The sequence below is a fragment of the Tachypleus tridentatus genome, chromosome 10, assembly GCF_004210375.1.
Source record: "Tachypleus tridentatus isolate NWPU-2018 chromosome 10, ASM421037v1, whole genome shotgun sequence".
Classification (NCBI taxonomy): Eukaryota; Metazoa; Arthropoda; class Merostomata; order Xiphosura; family Limulidae; genus Tachypleus; species Tachypleus tridentatus.
The window spans coordinates 84,736,968-84,754,680 of NC_134834.1; the positions used below are offsets into that span (position 1 = coordinate 84,736,968).

Genomic DNA, 17,713 nt, shown 5'->3' on the forward strand with positions numbered 1-17,713 from the left:
GTATAAATAGGCGTGAGTCAATTTTTTTGGTCACTATTGAAGCAGCGAATCCTATACTTTAGCAATGTTTCTAGCAAAGCCACCTGTCAAATCAGTGAACTTCCTTCTGGTTAACGGATATGCCCCTCTCAAGTAGCACAGCGGTATATCTACGGAATTACAACGGCAAAATCAGGGTTTCAATACCCGTGGTTGACAGAGCACAGATAGTCCATTGTTTAACTTTATGCTTAATTACTAACATTAACAACTAATTGATAGAAGTTACAAGAGAAAGTCTACTTCATTTGATTCAAAATTAATATATTAGTAGCTGATCCTAGTTGAGGCATTGGTATCTTAATAACAAATATATTTCATGAATTATTTTCAAACATGGTTTGTGAACCTATTGAATTGTAGTTCTACCTTTAAGTTGTCAGATTTTGGCCAGTTTAAGACTATAATCATGTGTTTAGAAGATGAGACGACTATTATATCAAATGAACAAAGTAAACTATAACATAAAACTTAGATGTCACACATGCAAATACAGTGGTGGGTATTGTGTATGAAATACTTGTTTTCTATCCAAATATAAAACTGAAATTGCTTGCACTTCAGTGTTGCTCGTATCAGTGTATGTTCTAATCATAATGTGCAACTATTAACAGATAGAAATAAATTAGAATTATTGCATGAAGAAAAATATTTAGAATCCAAATAAAGGCTTATAAAATATCTGAGGTCATTGGTAGAAAGTTGTAGCAACAATCTAAACGTGCATCGGCAAAAACTCATTGTGTTACTAGCTGAGTATTCTAATAGATTTCTAGGTTTTCCCTATTGCGTGAGTTGAACAAATATAACTTATCACCACACACTGTGATGTGTGTCCTTATATATTAATCACGATGCAGAGTTTTTCCCTTGAACAGTATGGGTATGACCAGTATTAGGATTAAATAAAGTTATCAGAAAGCATATGGTTAAGAAATCATAGGTAAAAAAAAGAAGAAAATCGCAATTTAGATGTATGGATGCGATAACAATATACAGATGAATAACTTGATTATTTAAAAGGCTCTCACAGATTCAGCAATACAGAATTTGATTTGAGTTAGCTACTGCAGGGTACAACCTAACAGTGAAAGTAAACCCAGGGCTAATTTTAGCATTAAGAAAGGCTTTTATGAATATTGTACTATGCCTGTCTGTTATCCTGCCCCTCAGTGGCTCAACGATATGTGTGAAGGCTTATAACGCAAACAGTCATGTTTAGATACTCGTGATAGGCACAGTAAAGATAGCCCATTGTACAACCTTGTGGTTAATAACAAAGAAACAATTATAGCAGATGAGATTTAGCCTTGGAAGTGTGTCTAATATACAGCTCTACAAATAAATTAGAGACTACTAAATTATCGAAGTGATTTCTTAAGTTAAGACATGTTAAATCTCTTTTAATGAAGGTCTTTAAGAGCTTCTTGTTGTTCCAAGGCTAAATAAACGTATGCACAGCAAATTTAAAAATCGTTTCTTTACGTTTGTGTAACAACCTTTAACAGAAGCTACTGTTTAAAACTGATGAAGAATGCTTTATTCAATATTTTGTAGACACTCAATGGGAATTGAATACTAGGTGTCGTAAAGTATTGCTGTTACTTCTAAACTCCAGTTTCGTTTGCTGTTTTTCTTGATCAAGATAGCTCTACACATACACTAACCAGCAGAGGTTTCTGGTCTCTGAGCATGCAAGAATTCTATCTGCTTCCTTTCTATTAAAATATTGTTTTACTGTATTTGCTTTATGGTTATAATCATTACCATCAGATGGAATCGCTTGGTGAATGAATGTTTCCTTACACTAGTCAGAGGCCATCATCTCTCTCTATGGTTAAACAGCTCCATATTGTAACTCAAGGCTATGGACAATTCTTTCCTTGTTTTACTAATTTTGTGATGAATATAATAGTGGCACTTATCACCTTCCAAAAAAACACAAACTTCTACTCATCAAACCAAATTACTTTTCTTCACATACAGATTGTCCAATTTCTGAGATATTTGTGCACTCAATTCTTCTGTTTCTTGACTTTCTGTAATGTCTATTTCTTTAATGCATTACATACTTTTACCCTACCTCGACAGAATTTGTATCACATTTAGAAATGTTTAACTTTAAGACCAGTGATTTCTTGAAACTCTGCAGAAAGGCATCTGTCATATTAACGCCTGTATCTGATTGAATTAAGCACTTACTTAATACCTGCTCTGAAAAGCTGAGATGATTTTCTCGTGCCTGTCTTTTCACTACTAGTTCCACTTTCATTATCTCATTTTATTATCTTTCTAAATTCTTATTTTGCAAAAATTTCCAGCTGACTGTAGTCATCATTACATATTGCCAGTTCTGACACTCTTAAGTTTAATTCCTCATAATGAATTTAAATGAAACATATAACTTAGATGGTCTGTAAATAAATAAAGGTTTGGGTAAGACATTGTTACTATAATTCCTTTTTCTCACATTTTGCTCAGAAGACGGGAGGATGGTTTTAAATTTATTTGCTCATTTCTAAAGCAAAGCGACATCTACTGTAGGAATTGAATCTCGGGTTTTGACATCGTGAGAAGTCAGTATATATATACATCTTTTCCACCGAGGAAACCTCAAATTCATGTATAACAAAACATACATTTTAGGCTGCTACTAAAAACCTGAAAGTAATACTGAATGACAAAATACATAATAAAAGCAGAACCAGAATTTAAACCGAGAAACTGTACAAGGCATGTGAATATCATGTTAACATTATATCAGTGAGAAACTGGCCAAAACATACGAAAAAAAAACTACTGATTGCATTTACTTAACTTTATTTATAATAATAATAATAATTTGTGTTCACATTTTCAATGATAGCATCATTATTATCTGCTCTCACGAAAACACGTTTTAGATAAATTATGAGCTCTCATTGGATTTTAATACAGTTTTGCTTACATTTATGCACCATTGCTAGTCCATATTTCTCATTTATACTGGTTATATACGCCAGTAATAATGGGTTTGGAGCAGTGTTTTTTGAAGTGCAAAATGACATAGAACATGTAATAAATACCAATAAGGCATGCAAAATGTTGCCAAACACCATCATCACATCTTAATGGAAGAGTTTTTACCTTTATAGCATTCAATAAAGAAGAACATACATGGGCAAGAGCTCACCAGAGTAGTTCATGAATTTTAATGGTTAGGAAGGAATGATCGAATATTGGATAACTAGTTAACAGTAAAGTTTCACTGTCTGGGTCAATTAGTATAGAAATAATTATGGACATTTTCTCGCCAAAAGTAAGACCATGTCTATTTGTGAAATTTCCTAACGTAGAACATAAAACTTCTGTAGAAATGAGTTTCTGTAGTCATGTATAAATAAGAACCATTACAATGAGGAGTTACTAAGAGTAACTTATGAAGAGTTAGGCACTGCCTAACAGTAGAAACAGTGCAACCTTTACAATATTGGGGTCCATAACCTCCAACAATTATTTGAGCAGTTAAGATACAATTTAAGAGTAATTTGTCATTGCTGTCCTTCCTCCTCCGAAGCACACAAACACAGAGTAGGTATTGTCTCTCTACTGGTCAGTTATATATCATAAGATCAGCGTATAGAAATGACTAAACTAGCTTAACGACGACAAACACTCGAGTGGATACTTGTTACTTTTATTACCTCAAATTTAATAAATTAAGATTATCGCTGCACATATGGCTAATAGAAAAAACAACAGTATCCTTGATATTCTTCAAATCTGTTAATATTTAATTTATAAAATATTTTAAGCCTTCTTGGTTTTAAAGGAACAACCAATAACTGGACAGAGAAATATCTGTCATTGGGATGGCTTCGTAATGACGTGTTGCACAGCTGAATGCAAATGTCAAAGCTACAAGGTTCGTATCCCCGTCACACCAAACATGCTCGCCCTTTCAGCCGTGGGGGAGTTATAAAGTCACGGTCAATCCAACTATTTGTTGGCAAAAGAGTAGCCCAAGAGTTGGCGGTGGGTGGTGATGATTAGTTGCCTTCCCTCTAGTCTTACACTGTTAAATTAGGGACGGCAATAAGTTTAGAGTGACTGCTTCCATGCTGTCACATGTGCACAACCACCCTCTGTGTGGTCTGTGTGGTGCATTTTCCGTTGAAATGAGTACCGTTGGAGAACCAGAATATATATACTATATATATCAACCCAAAGAATATTTAGCAGTGTCTTGTCAGCTGTAAATTTTATTAATATTATAATCCTAGCTACCAATTGTGTCAGAGTAAATAGAGACATTTTATCTACTTTTGAAGGAATGCTCAAACATGGGCCCAGTGATAAGCAAGTGAACAATTCAACTAGGCGGAGCGAGTGTTGTGCTGTTAGTTGCATTCTGAAACTGAACATAAGAACTACATCACTGAAATAATTGATTGTCCACTTACATGGCTGTACATAACAATACATGCCATATTAACACGTTCAAACGAATGACAAAAGCGGAATATTTTTTTTGTCAACAAGCTAATGTATTGCTCCAATAGTATAGAGAACTTTGTAATTTATAATCTATGTCTGATTTCAAAGTTACACTACTAGAATGTTAAAATGTTGTCCTCACATTAAAGAACATCTTTGAGACAACCAGAAGAATGACAAGAATATAACATTGAATCATTTGTTTTGTTTGTTTTTTGAATTTCACGCAAAGCTACACGAAGACTATCAGCACCAGCCGTCTCTTTTTTTTTTTTTTTTGACAACTCTTTGACGATTCTCTTACCGACGAATAGTGGGGACTGACCGTCATATAATAACGCCCTCACAGCTGAAAGGGCAACCATATTTCGTGTAACGGTAATTCGAACCCGCGACCCTCATTTTACGAGTCGAGCTCCCTGACCAACTGGTCTAACATCGAGTCATTACCAACGATGAATGTTACATCAGACACCAGTTGGAATTAAACTTAGAGAACGCCTACGAAGTATTTAGGCTAAATACTGTGATACTTCATGTTAAAACAGTGAGCAGTAACTAACACGTTTCTTAACTTTTATGTTTCTAAAAGCTGAATGTTTCTGGCAAAAAATGATGGCGTTTACAGATATGAATTGTGTAAATGTATTTCGCTTCCAGATGAAACAGTTTGCATTAGGACAATTGTGAATACGCTTGCGCTCAGAAGCTTTGACATTACGCGAATACATGTATTGTAAAACGACACCTCAACTTTATTAAGTGTTTGGCTATGTGCAGAGTCCACCAACTTCATTAAGAATAATATATTGTTTTAAGAAATTAGTATGTAATTTATATGTACTATAGTATATAACTGCTGCTCATACATATACTTTGTTTTAGTAAAGAAAACTAAAGAAGTCACTGAGGAAATAGGAAATCTATCGTCTGAAAAAGCGAAAATTTACCACAATGTTATTTTCGTAAGAGTAACATTTAAAAGTAGTCATCTCTTTGTCATACATATCTTTCAAATTTACTGACTACTTTACAAGCTATATTGTACAACAGTTTCCTGTAATTGTGAAATAGAATACTCTGATCAAATTATTACAGATAAGTTATTTGCTTAGTGAATTAAAACGCGTGTTTAAAATCAGTTGATAATAAATATATCACATTCATTAAGCACTTGTACCATCAGTGTTTGTTTGTGCGGGATTCTGGGTGAGCGAAAATGAATACTTTTAACATGCTAAAGCCACTTTGATGATTGCACATATACCCAGTTTTATCAATCAATCTCTACTTGTAAACTTCAACTGTAATTATTCACTGAATGATGTGAAAATCAAATGTAAGAATACATATTATGTTTTTGATATCTATTTGAATGGGAATCAACGTTGTATTATGATACCTAAGTTTGAAAATAACGTATATTGGTTTATTTTGTTCTATATTACCGATCGTTTTATTTAGCTCCTTACAAAATATTCTCAATTACCGATCGTTTTATTTAGCACCTTACAAAGTATTCTCATTGTCTTTGGAAATCTTTTACAAATTCTATTTTATCAGATAAATTACGGATAAGTATTTAATTTCGTATCAAACACTATCCAGTTATTCGTGATATTTAGTGATATTTTGGAAAGAGAAGATTACACCATCAGCTGTTTTAAATATTAATCAAAGTCAAAATTAGATAAGATGTTGTATCACTTAGGTACAGAAACAGGTGCTCTGATCATAAGACAGATAACTAGAATTGCAAAATGTCGCATCTGGGAACAATTTCTAAGAGAAACAACTTTCAAAAAGACAACAACGATTCAATATTCTTTACTGTAATTACCAATGAATGAAAGTAACTTGTCATCAAGCACGACAAAGTCCATCCAACAAAGAACACGAAAGTCGACGTTTTCAACACGTTGTATCAGTGAACGTGTCAGTTTCATCGTGTTATTTAGAGTTAGAATAGTGTGTGTTTTTCTTATAGCAAAGCTACATCGGGCTATCTGCTGAGCCCACCGAGGGGAATCGAACCCCTGATTTTAGCGTTGTAAATCCGGAGAGTTACCGCTGTACTAGCAGGGGCTAGAGTTAGAATACCTACGGAGGTAAAACTCATGAACAGGTTTATTATTCTGTATACAAATTAATAAGTAATTTATTTCTTTATTTTCAAACTTCTTCCAGACAAAACAAACTAAGATTGTCTCTAAAGATTTTTTCATAATTGATATAATTTGTATTTTCAAACTTCTTCCAAACAAAACAAATTACAGAAAATTGTCAGTAAAGGATTTTTAGCCATTCTCATGGAAAAGAGTGTTTATTGTATTAAAACTGGACATTGTCAGATAAATTTTGGAAAAAAAACAACTTGTAATAGAACAAATGCAAATGAACGTGTATAAGTCAACGAAGCCTGGCATGGCCAAGTGGGTTAAGGCGTTCGACTCGTAATCCCAGAGTCACGAGATCGAATCCCCGTCGCACCAAACATGCTCGCCCTTTCAGCAGTGGAAGCGCTATGATGTGACAGTAAATCCCACTATTCGTTGGTAAAAGAGTAGTACTAGGGATGGCGGTGGGTATTGATGAGTAGCTGCCTTCCCTCTAGTCTTACACTGAAAAATTAGGAACGGCTAACGAAGATAGCCCTCGTGTAGCTTTGCACGAAATTCAAAACAAAACAAGTCAACGACAGTCAAATCTAACACATAAGACGGAACACATAATACTAACACGTAAGACAAGATTCATATCTCAACTGTATTCTACACTGTTTCAACAAATAAAAGTTATTTTAGAATAAAAGCAACAAACTAATGCTGATTGATGCAATGTCACTAAAATAATACAATTAAAGTCCCACGCTGTAACAAGATACACGCTTTTTAATTAGTAAAAGTTTACCCTAATTTTTAAAAGGTGAAATAAAGTAGATTCTGTGCAACTAAAAATACAACTTAGCTTTAATAAAGTAACATTTTTTACTTGTTTTATAATCTTCCTAGGGAGGCCTGGCATGGCCAAGCATGTTTAGGCGTTCGACTCGTAATCCGAGGGTAGCGAGTTCGAATCCCGGTCACACCAAACATGCTCGCCCTTTCAGCCGTGGGGACGTTATAATGTGACGGTCAATCCCACTATTCGCTCGCTAGCCGTTCCTAATTTTGCACTGTAAGAATAGAAGAAAGGCAACTAGTCATCACCACCTACCGCCAACTCTTGGGCCACTCTTTTACCAACGAATAATGGGATTGACCGTCACATTATAACGCCCCCACGGCTAAAAGAGCGTGTATGTTTAGTGTGACAAGGATTCGAAACCGCGACTCTCAGATTACGAGTCGAGTGCTTTAACCACTTAGCCATATCGGGCCGATGACCCCAACTATTCGTTATCAAAAGAGTAACCCAAAAGTTGACTGTGGGTGATGATAACTAGCTACTTGCCTTTTGACCTTCCAGTACTAAATTAAAGAAGACTAGAGATGATAGCCTTCATAAAGCTTTGAGCAAAATTAAAACCTAATTTTTTTCAACAGAATATCAATTTGATTTAAATATATTTCGGTTCATGTTAGTAAATTAATTTACTAGTTTTGCAGATTTCAGGGCTATAATCTTTTGTCCATCACCTACAATTACAAATTTCATCTCATTTTCGAGTACATGTGTATGGTTTGTATCCTAAACCTCAAGGTTAATTCCTTCATAAGTTACAAGTGTAACAAAATTACACTTTTCATATGCCTCTTGGATTTCCACCTATTTATATTTATCTTAATTTATTTATATAACATATTTCCAAATCAGGTTTTTCAATTGCGCTATTGCATCTTCCCTTTAAACTGTTACTCACAATTCTCCTATTGCACAATTCCTTTCTTTAATTAGTTCTGCTCCTTGGGAGAAATGCACATATATATATATTTCTTCCTACAATGACCCTCTTAGAGTGATAGACGTTATAAATTTCTGCCACTTACATTCCTCACGTTCCTTTTGGTTAGTATGTGACAATGTTTTACTCTAACATTCCGCACGAACCAATTTTGTTAAGTTTGTTTTTCATCATGTGACTGTGTAATAATATCACTTCTAGAGTTGCTTACTTTTCATGTTGCGAGACGTGTGACCTCATTCTTGACCACCCCGTTTCAAATCTGAAATAAACTGGCCCCTAAGGAAAAAATCAACAAAATAAGATATTTCGAGAAGGCTGTTGAAGTATCTTACAGAAATACATGTAACAAAAAACGCTGAAACATGGTATATGGCCTAATATTGAAAATTCAAAAGTAAATTATAAATTTACATAAACAAAAAACAAGAAGTTTGTATAATTTTTGAATATGTTGTAGGATTTTTTAGGTTATTTTAAAAGGTCTATTTTTAGGTTTGAAGTCCAACTTAATACAGGGAAGTAAAACTCCGAAACGAGATCTATTGCCCATATGATGAATGTGATGACATTAGGAGTACAACAGGTTATGTCTAATGTTTATGACAGAGTCCACCACCCCATCTGATTTTAACCATGCCTGTAGTTCTATAACGTTGTTGAATACAGGGTCCCTAATAAAACAGCAGTTACTCAATAAATGTTTTTAAGATACCACTAATATTGCAAGTAACTCCCTGTAATTGTTACTGAGGTCCCCTTTTTATTTTATAAATAAAAGAAGCGAATAGTCTCAAAACACAAAACATAAAAATACTGAATGTGATGCAGTATATGTCCGTTCTTTCTGGCAGCAGACAATTTTGAAACAGATCAGTACTTTAAGGGTTAATTACGAGCAAAACATGTGAATGTATTTTATTGTATAATATGGTGTTTTATAAAATGAAATGGGAAACCCTGTTCGATCGTTCGTTTGTTTGTTTATCGATAAGCAGAAAACTATACAACGGTGTGTCTGTATTCTGTTATTAAATATCCCAGGGCTAATGAGAACCACTTTCATAATTACTTCATAAATTATGTTTAAGTATCAATCAGTCCAGGTACATTGCCCAAATTTCAAGGTCAACAACTGTGGATCTCAATTATTCTCCATCCCTCGCTGCTCCACCAACTTTTCTAATTAAACTTCTCATCTTCAATCCATTTTCTAATGTCATCTAACCGAGCCTCTGACTGCCTTTCGTTATTTATATACTGATTTCACCATTCCAATCTTCCTTCTGATGATTATGTGTCCAAAGTAGCGCGTATTCCTTTTCCTTTTATCCTTACACTTTTCAATGCCTCATTACTAATATTTCTATACATCTAGTTTTCATTTTCTGTTGACTTGTAATATAAATGCAAGATAATAATGAGATTAAAAAAAATAGTTATAATAATAATAATAATAATAATTTTTTTTACTTTTTGTGAGGAGTTCTGTTTATTTTTCAAATTAAGATTAGAAAGCAGCAGCTGTGATTTTAAAGTAGAACGGATATAAAATTATAAAAAGCTCACACTAAGAAACATTACTTGCAGTCTTATAAAAGTGGCTTTGACAATTTTAATGGCTCAGCTAAAACCATTATGTCAAATTTGAAAAAAAAACTGTTCTTCTAAAGCTGCAGATGTGTTAGTGATTTACAACGCTAAAATTAGAGGTTTGATTCTCTATTGTGTAGCTTTAAGCAGTTAAAACAATCTTACAACGCTAAAATGAGAGGTTTAATTCTCTATTGTGTGGCTTTAAGCAGCTAAACCAACAACAAGAAAACCTACAAGGGAAACTGATTTTGCTGCATCTCATTGAAACCAAGCAGTAAAATGTTTATAACTAATGAAAATTTGTAAGAAATGCCACTACAACATTACTACTGAATATCGTGGAAGTTAGATTAGTTCGCAGTGTATAAAGTAGCTTATATTAGGACAAGCGCAGTTTATCAGGCGATTACATTTTATCAGTTTCTTATTTTTTAGTTGTAGCTGTGTTATTATGTTTGCATTCGCATTTACGGGTCTCATATCGAGAGGAAACTTCCAGAAAGGATTTTCTGCCTCTTTAAAACGTTATTTTCGCTAAAATCTAAGTCTGTTTTTTTTTCTGTATTAATTTTCTATATATAATAAATGTAATCATAATAATACCACGTCAAAAACAAGTAAGCATAACATTACTTTTTTTAAATCAATTTCTTATTCCTGAAATATCAAATATTGTGAATTTCTTTTCCATCCTGGCAGAAGTTTCCACCCTTCAGTAGTCCAGGAATCTAGCATCATTACGAACAGCAATGACGTTCTATATAATATTCCATTACTTATTAATGGAAATATCATGTTTGCCTTGACACTTCATGTCTGAGAGTGTTTATGTAGATGAGTGGCTGACTAGTACTAGAGGACAGATAAATCTGTTTCTTTGTATAGCAGTGGACGAAACTGTTAGTAGACGTTTTAAGGGCTTACATAAACTGATAAGCGCTATTTAGCGATAATAACTGTTTCTCCTGTATACCTGAACTATAACGTTCACAACTAACAAGCTTAGATAACATGTGACTCTTCAAACAACTTCAAAAGCATAAACTTAATCCAGGGGTCTAGAAGGGAGTATACGATAAGACTGTTTGTGAGAGTTCGGCCTCTGAAGTGACGTTCTTTGTACGTGAGAATTATACATCGTGGCGAGGAAAAGTACAAAGTTCTCAGCTCTGCAATTATGAGATTACACGTGTACTGTAGCTGCGTGTAGTATCAGCTGTATATTTACTTTAGGTGATCATATCGATAATTTCACTGAAAAATATTAAACTAAAAAAGCAAAGACATCACATACTAATACGATACAAAACTATGTGCTATGTTTGTAGGTTTGAAGTAAACTTTATAAAACACGAATATTCAAAACGATGATGGAATTTCAATAGTCAAAAAGATTATGTAATGTCAACAACCGGTGTTGAAGCACTTACCGGATTCTATAATGTCAACAAACTATGTTAAAGCACTTACCACGTCATATAGTGTCAACACTCAGATTAGAGAACTTTTCAAAGTGGAATTTGCGTTCACTATGTTAATCAAGTACCTGTTTTATTGTACATACCTTGGTTTTAATACGATTATAGGTTTGTTCTTTATTTTCGCAGTACTTGTATACTTCGTTTTGTTATAATATGTAAGGTGACTGTTGGAGATTTATAACTGGCTTGTTTAAAACCAGTTAATAGATTTCTTTAAACTCAAACCGATTAAAGTAAGTCTCATTTTTAGGTACAGGTAAATATAAACACTTGTGATTGTTTTAGTACAGTCGAGTATGATTACAGAACTTAATTCATAGGCTAGAGACCTCAAATGTCTTACTCTGAGAGACGTTGTCCTTCACTTTATTTGTATTTCCCAAAACATTCGAACAATAAATATCTATAACTTTTATTAACACTGTATGTTGAATTTTAATGTCGATTAATTCCTTATTTATATTTGTTATTAATACTTTATTTTCCATTATGATATACAGTTACTATTTGTTTTTAAGTAATTTCATTATTTATCTTTTTTTGTTAGTTGTACAGTAAACTAATTACTGATTCAAAATCGATTTTAAAGTCGTCGCTTACGTTAACTTTTGGTTTAATTTGTTTGTCTTAAATTTCGCGCAAAGGTCCAAGAGGGCTATCTGCGCTAGCAGTCCCTAATTTAGAAGTGAAAGACTAGAGGGAAGGCAGCTAGTCATCATCATTCACCGCCAACTCTTGTGCTACTCTTTTACCAACGAATAGTGGAATTAACCGTCACATTATGATACTTCACGGCTTGAAATGGCGAGCATTTTTGTTGTGACAGAGACTCGAACCCGCGACCGTCGGATTACGAGTCGAGCACCTTAACCACTGGCCATGCCAGGGCCCTTGACTTCTGCAATAACAAACAGTTACAACAGAATGATTGAAAAATAAAAGCTATAGAGATAGTGATTTTTTAAATTTTTTACACTATTTCATTCACTATTTTTACGTTTTGTTTCACGTTTTCTAGCTGATAAAATATTAAAACCTGGAAATTTCAATAAAATATAATAATTTAGTTGTACGATGAAAAATACTTTGTATTACTGTAATTACGTTTCCTGATAATTCTCAGAAGTTTTCCACTTGATGAACACGTGAAAATGTAAGAGAAATTGTTTATGCGATACTAAAATACATCTTTCACAGAATTACTTTAAACTCTCGACAACAGCATTCTTTTATTGCTTTTTAATTAATTTTCAAGGCATATAAGAATTAAAGTTAACTTAATGCATGAAAAAGTAAAGATTACACTGTCAGTGAAATCCTTGATGCGTATTTTATTAAAATCTTGACTCATGTTTAAAGGAAAAGCTGTTACATTCAAGTAGCTAAAAGTAGTTTAAATGAAGGTTAACTTGTGTTAGAATAACCCTTGAAGGTTACTTTTTAAAAAACTTGATCCTAAAATTGCTCAATATTTTTTTATAACCACTCAAGATTTTGGTACAAGTAAATTAGAAATGAATTTTATTAGTTTTAGAAAAGTCTAAAAAGTAAAGTTTACGGCTTTTATTATAGCCACACAAAAATAAATATGAGATTTCTTGCATTATTGTATAAAGTTTATACATAATTCAAAACTAAAGATAATAGTTTTGTAAACTCGTTTGGATGATTTTCTTTTCATTAGAGATCGTCTAAATTAGGAAAATATAAAAAAAGAATAATTAGGTTAGAAAATTAAACCAGTTAACCATTTATGTTATATTGTCAGCAATATAACAAGGCATCAAATAAGACAAATTACATTTAAACAACCACTGTTGGAACTGTACCATTGTGTACATTTATGGTCATGGAAACTTGAAATTCCATTTCAAGGTTGGCAGTCTGTCACGATACATTTTGTGAAAGATATATCAAGACATCAAGTCTTCATGAATGCAATCAAAACGATATGACAGATATTAAAGTAGGATATTCTTATCAATATTTGCAGGAAACAAAAGAATTTTGTAATGTAAAGACAGAAAACAAGAGGAAATGAAGAAACGGCATATATTACAGAAATAATCCTAAACACCAACACAAGTAAGAAAACCAATATGACTCCTACACTGAAGAAGAAAACATGTATATACATCAACTGATGTAATCCTAAACACCAACACAAAGTAAGAAAAACAATATGACTCCTACACTGAAGAAGAAAACATGTATATACATCAACTGAAGTAATCCTAAACACCAACACAAAATAAGAAAAACAATATGACTTCTACAATGAAGAAGTAAACATATCTACATATATCAACTGAAGTAATTCTAAAACACCAACACAAAGTAAGAAAAACAATATGACTCCTACACTGAAGAAAAAAACATGTATATACATCAACTGAAGTAATCCTAAACACCAACACAAGTAAGAAAAACAATATGACTCCTACACTGAAGAAGAAAACATGTATATACATCAACTGAAGTAATCCTAAACACTAACACAAAGTGAAAAAAACAATATGACTCCTACACTGAAGAAGAAAACATGTATATACATCAACTGAAATAATCCTAAACACCAACACAAGTAAGAAAAACAATATGACTCCTACAATGAAGAAGAAAACATGTATATACCTCAACTGATGTAATCCTAAACACTAACACAAAGTGAGAAAAACAATATGACTCCTACACTGAAGAAAAAAACATGTATATACATCAACTGAAGTAATCCTAAACACTAACACAAAGTGAGAAAAACAATATGACTCCTACAATGAAGAAAACATGTATATACATCAAGTGAAGTAATCCTAAACACTAACACAAAGTGAGAAAAACAACATGACTCCTACACTGAAGAAGAAAACATGTATATACATCAACTGAAGTAATCCTAAACACCAACACAAGTAAGAAAAACAATATGACTCCTACAATGAAGAAGAAAACATGTATATACATCAACTGAAGTAATCCTAAACACTAACACAAAGTGAGAAAAACAACATGACTCCTGCACTGAAGAAGAAAACATGTATATACATCAACTGAAGTAATCCTAAACACCAACACAAGTCAGAAAAACAATATGACTCCTACAATGAAGAAGAAAACATGTATATACATCAACTGAAGTAATCCTAAACACCAACACAAGTAAGAAAAACAATATGACTCCTACACTGAAAAAGAAAACATGTATATACATCAACTGAAGTAATCCTAAACACCAACACAAGTAAGAAAAACAATATGACTCCTACACTGAAGAAGAAAACATGTATATACATCAACTGAAGTAATCCTAAACACCAACACAAGTAAGAAAAACAATATGACTCCTACAATGAAGAAGAAAACATGTATATACATCAACTGAAGTAATCCTAAACACTAACACAAAGTGAGAAAAACAATATGACTCCTACACTGAAGAAGAAAACATGTTTATGTACAACACAGTCAACCTCCTTCCGGTTATGTACATTATTTTCAACATTTTTAAAGACACTTTAGAACTTGCTATTAAAGTGGACACAAAATAAAACTGCTGAAAATAATTATGATAATATATGATAGGCATATCAAAAAATTTACCACTTTATGATAAAAAAATAGTAGTATTTAATTTATTTTTTCTTACTGGAGATTAATCAATACTTTTTACCTTCGAAAATGTATCTAATTCGAATAATAAACACGCTCATCTTTTTAAAGATATATTTTTCATTAGCACAAAAGATAGAAACAAAGCTGACAGGTGGCTGACATAAAATGATATACGACCAATCTACTGTTAGTAATTCCATATTAGGTACACAGTTGTAGACTGACATTCATATTGAGGGGTGGGGGAACATAGGAATTATTCGGTACCATAAAGAGTCTTCCCTTACAGATTTATCAACTTTCAGTGTTGGTAATAAGTTGACGGTTTAGGGGCAATGCACCCTCTTGCCTCTCTCTAATCTCCCCTCGTGATTGGATAGTATCGATAATCACAAAATGGGCTTCTGAACTCTAAAACTAATCAGAGAAATAATTAGTTTGTAGCTTTATTTAGATAAGTCACTTTTATAGAATCACACTGTCTTACTTTTGCAAATGTTTCTCAACTTACACGAATTAAACCAGCATAACTTCATCTACTTTATTCAAATATTTTTTTAACAGTCAGAAAACGATCAAAAACTTTAGTGTTCCATATGCTGGATTTACCCTGTTCTGCAGCAAATACGTTTTCTGTTGCGTAAACTTTTTAATATCAAAGTTTTGAGGCTTCTGGCTTTGTTTAATATCTCACACTAAGTATCAGAAATTTCGAATAAAAATAATTTTTCCCTTACTTTGTGTTTAAAAAGTTATATCTAAAGGTGGCATCGTACAATGGATAGGTGGGTATACATTATCATTAAATGTATGTAACTGGAGTTGGTGTGTATGTATATATATATATATATACATATACACGTATCTTTCTCATAAAATTATAGATTACATCTACAGATGAAGAAAATTTTTCAATAGCTTTAACTAATTCAATAAACTACCAGTTTACGAAATATATATGTCTAAATTTCTTTAATTTCCCGCGTTCAGAAAAATAGTGACGTCATTCTCGACTATACAGTCACGTGCTTCTTGATCACATATAAATATATATGTTTAACTCAACGAACTCTTTCCAGTTACCATTTGACACACATCTTCAGTAAGGCAAGTTCGTATTATCTTTTATTTCTTTAGTTCATACTGTATGAAATTACAGGTAAGTGTATGTTAGAAATATACATACAAACATATGCAAACCTTCACGTTTTCTCATGAACTCAGTAAAGTCAACATTTATATCTATTCTCTGTATAAGTGACCCTCTCTCATCAGATCAGTAAAACCAACATTTATATCTATTCTTTGTACAGGTGATCTTCTCTCATCAGATCAGTAAAGTCAACATTTGTATATATTCTCTGTACAGGTGACCTTCTCTCATCAGCTTGAATGAGCTTACAGACCACAGGACTGAAAGTTAAACATTATGATAGTATTATCAAGTCATTATTACAGATGTTAGTATTGTTTCTATTAGATTGTACTTCATTAAAGTGTTTTTATTGTGTTTTTTTTTTTCAAGACACACGTGTCCCCAGTGGCACAGCGGCATGCCTGCGGACTCACGCCGTTAAAATCTGGGTTTCGATACCCCTTGTGGGCATAGCACAGATAGCCCATTGTGTAACTTTGTGCTTAATTCTAAACAAACAAACAAAAAATCCGTAACTCACAATGACTGTTCGAAACAGAAACTTTCACTAACGTCTTAATAAAACAATTTTAATATTTACAGGCTAGTTAATTATATCTTTGGGAATGGAACAAGCTTTAGTTGTTTATTTGGTTATCTCAATGTCTTCCCGCAAAAACCACAGAACCATAAATTAACATTTTATTTGTTATCTTTGTCAAATGTTTGATGGATTATATTACATTGTTATTTGTTAATAACACTATTTCCTAATTCATAGAGTGTGTGTGTTTATCTTATAGCAAAGCCACATCAGGCTAACTCCACCGAGGGGAACCGAACCACTAACTTTAGCATTGTAAATCCGTAGACTTACCGCTGTACCAGCGGTGGACAAATTCATAAAGACTAGAGGGAAGGCAACTAACTAGCCGACTACCTCCACTGCCAAATCCTGGACTGTTTTTATCTGATCGAAGAGTGGCATTTGACTATCGTCTTGTAGAGCATCCACGTCCTCAAAGTGCTGATTACGTTTTAGCGGAGACGGCACGCGAGTTTAGAGTCATAGGTTTCACTGTTCCTGCTCGCTGAACACCAAACCACGACAGATCCCGTTTTTAACGATACTTTTAGACTTAACATAACATCAACATACACAGAAGTGTTGTGTGATAATTTTAACAATATGATGTTTGAAAGCCTTATTTCTAATTGTTACTTTGTTAATGCTTGTTAGTCAAAGTGAACTAATGACGTCTACTGAATACCAGCTGATTCTGTTTAATTAAAATGGTCGCGACTTTGAATCCCATCACACCAAACATGCTCGCTTGTTCAGCCGTGGAGGCGTTATAATATAACGGTTAATCCAACTACTCGTTGATAAAAGAGTAGCCAAGAGTTGGCAGAGGGTGGTGATGACTAGCTGCCATCCCTCTAGCCTTACACTACTAAATTAGGGATGGC

General features: G+C 33.2%; 2 long non-coding RNA genes across 6 annotated transcripts in view; one reads left to right on the top strand and one right to left on the bottom strand.

Moving 5' to 3' along the window:
* The window catches only part of LOC143229765 (uncharacterized), a 116,382-nt gene that overhangs the window by 48,975 nt on the left and 49,694 nt on the right, over window positions 1-17,713 (top strand). The window lies entirely within an intron of this gene.
* The window catches only part of LOC143229766 (uncharacterized), a 127,556-nt gene that overhangs the window by 31,080 nt on the left and 78,763 nt on the right, over window positions 1-17,713 (bottom strand). Inside the window, exon 2 of one of the 3 annotated variants that reach the window (XR_013016057.1) lies at window positions 8,631-8,698. The exons of the other annotated variants lie outside the window; for them this stretch is intronic. This is a non-coding gene — a long non-coding RNA (uncharacterized LOC143229766). The remainder of the gene's footprint in view (window positions 1-8,630; window positions 8,699-17,713) is intronic. 3 annotated transcript variants of the gene reach the window in all.